Source organism: Geospiza fortis, unplaced genomic scaffold (assembly GCF_000277835.1).
Source record: "Geospiza fortis unplaced genomic scaffold, GeoFor_1.0 scaffold55, whole genome shotgun sequence".
Classification (NCBI taxonomy): domain Eukaryota; kingdom Metazoa; phylum Chordata; class Aves; order Passeriformes; family Thraupidae; genus Geospiza; species Geospiza fortis.
Genome location: NW_005054308.1, coordinates 8,080,369 through 8,083,245, shown reverse-complemented (window position 1 = coordinate 8,083,245; position 2,877 = coordinate 8,080,369). Strand labels below are relative to the sequence as shown.

The following is a 2,877-nucleotide window of genomic DNA, read 5'->3' as shown; positions in this document are numbered from 1 at the left end:
AAGAACATTTAATTTTACTGAGCTGTGGTACACATCAGTGATTCTCTGCTCAAGTCTGGTTCTTGAACAGGCATTTTCCTCTCCCTGGGCCCATTTCTTTCCAGGTGCCTAATTCCTGATTTACTATGAACATAAAGGGAGAATCCTCATCTTTTCCACTCCAGCTAACAACAACAGCATTAAATCATCTTGAAAATTGTCAAGCAAGTGCAGAACCCCCTCTGCAGATGCTCTGTCATCAGCTTTGCCCTGGGGAGGCTGAAACACCTCACCCTTGCTCCGGGTGCTGCACGGAGGCTGCTGCTCCATGCCTTGGCCACGGGGATGTAACAGATGAGGGAACAAAGCAGATCTGAAATTCCCAGCTGATACTCTTTATCAGACAGTTTGGATCCTGGAGGAAATGAGTCTGAGCCTGTGTAATTCTTAGATAACCAGAAGTCTGACCTTGTTCTGTGAAATCCAGCAAATGTCTCACTGACTTTGGGGAAGAGCTCTTGAAGAGGTGGGCACAGGCAGGATCTGACTCACCCTGTGCCAGAAACAGCATTACAGCACCTGAGCACTGTTAATAAAGCTAAAATACCCTGAATTTTTCCATGCAGCAAAGTCTCAGTAAAGTAAATTATATATTTTATTTATATATATATATATATATATTAACCTATATATAAGCACTGGACAGCCTGTTGTTATATTTTTATACAGGGAGTTTCTGGTGGTTTTCAAGTGACATATCTGTTCTCATATTACCAAGATCCAAAGGTAAAAATATCACTATATAACAAATGCAAATATTACACATATTTTATTTTTATGATATTTGAACGCTGAAAACAATCACAAGCAGATAGTTATTGGACTAAATATTTTAATAATCTTAACATAAGGCTCATTTTATTCAATTTTGTGCTTTTTTGAGCTGATCTTCTTTTAGAGAAATATATGGAGCAGTCCCTGTGAAGATTTGTTGTACTGAGAAGATTTGTGACAATCTTTTAGTACCAGCATACATGTTCCTAATCAAAGTGATTTTTTTTTTTCTTTTGGATAGGCAGAAATTTTATGCAGGGATGAAAGCAGGGTAGCTAAATTTGTGTCTAAATTTGGCTTGCATTTTTACTTATTTATAATATAGACATGCACAATAGTGCCATTGTTTTCTTCTATATTACAGGCAGCTATAAATAAGTAGGGGAATTCACAGGGAAAAAACCATCAAGATTTCCCTTCAGGATATTCCATATGATTAGAAAAGAGCTGAAATTTTGCCCCTGTATTTTTTGCTCTTCGAAACAAGATGATTTAGTTGTGCCATGAAAATTCTTGACCTCTCTATGGGTCAGCTAAAATGTCACTTATAGCCTCTCACCCTGATTATTCCCTCTAGGTGTCCCTACAGTGCCTGACTTTCCTCTGCCAGGGTGCTACCAGGAATAAATTGACCTTCACAAGATCAGAGAGATCCAGTTTGTGAAGTGCTGGGGGACAAAGGGGACATCTGTGAGATATAAGCCAAAATGGTATCTGCAAAAGGGAACAATCACCTTTCCTTTGGGCCACCCTGGCAGGAACCCACAAAAACCTTCAGTATAAAAGATATTAGAGTTTTCAATAGCATAAATAATGCTCTGGACAATAGACAAAATCATTACTGTTATCTGGCAAACCTTTATTTTGAAGGGAGTATTCGCTTCCTACCAGCCTGATTTACTTATACACACTACACTTATAACCTCTCTATAAACATGCAAATTGTCCCCATCTCTCATTTCCCTGGTGGTTCACCTACAAAGACACTTGAAGTATAGAGACGAATGGAAAGGGTTGAATGGAAAATGCAGATCAATGTCTATCTGAAGAGTGTGGCTAAGAGGTAATGGCTCTTCCTGACCCCATAAAAATCCGTGTCAGCCAACCCTGGCAGCCTTGAGTGGGGCTGCAGCTGAGCTGGGAGTCACACTGACACAGGGAGGGCAGCTGCTCTCTGTGGGCTCAGCGTGTGCAAGGAGCTCCTACAGCACCATGGAGTCGCCCAGTGTTTGCAGCTGGTAACCTCAGCATGGTCCCACCAACCTGGGCTCTCCTGTCCCGGTGTGACCCCGACCCCACGGGCTAATTCAGCAGTCGTGCAGCCCCCAAGGTGCTCAGCAAAGAGATGATGTGCGGACTTCAAGCCTTGGCTCAGCCCTGAAGGATGCAGGAGAAGACAGGGATGCTCCTTCGGGAGCCTCATGGCACAGACTGGATATCCCTGAGGGGCAGCACCAGGAATACGAGCTGTGGATGTTCCCAAGTGCTTCCTCAAGCCTGGCCCTCCCATCGACCATAAGGGGAGAGAGTCAGAGAACGTCCTTTTGTGTGCCTTTTATACAGGCACATGAAATCTATCCCGTATCCCCTCAACTGTCCAGGAGTAATGTATTTCCCAGGAATGGAGAAATTTAGGATGTCTCTGGAACCACGGGATCAGCTATGGTAAGATTGCACATAAATACACCAAACAAATAAACAAACAGCTCTTGAGCTCCTTCCTTCCCCCAGCTCTCCCCTTTTTCCGAGCTTTGGAGGCACAATGGATTTCCGTGCTGGCCAAGGCGCTGGAGGGGGGTTTTGCAGAGGGAGCCCCAGGGAGGCGCTCAGCTTTCCCCCTGCCCCGAAGCGGGGACAGAGCCCCGCGGGGCAGAGCCGGGGGACCCCCGGGAGCATCCCCGGCTGTGCGGAGGGAGAGCGGGAGAGGAGGGGGCTGCGGGGCGGACCCGGAGCTCTGCGGTGGGAGGGGACAGGCGGCGCCGGGAGGGTTTATAGGGCGGCGGCGGCGGCGGAGAGCGGTCCCTGCCCGGAGCCATGCGGGGCCGGGGGCTGCTCTGCGGCATC

The 2,877-nt window shown here is 46.4% G+C and overlaps 1 protein-coding gene across 1 annotated transcript in view; it reads right to left on the bottom strand.

The window, feature by feature from the left end:
* Window positions 1–2,877, bottom strand: part of THG1L (tRNA-histidine guanylyltransferase 1 like) — a 19,465-nt gene that overhangs the window by 16,213 nt on the left and 375 nt on the right. The window lies entirely within an intron of this gene.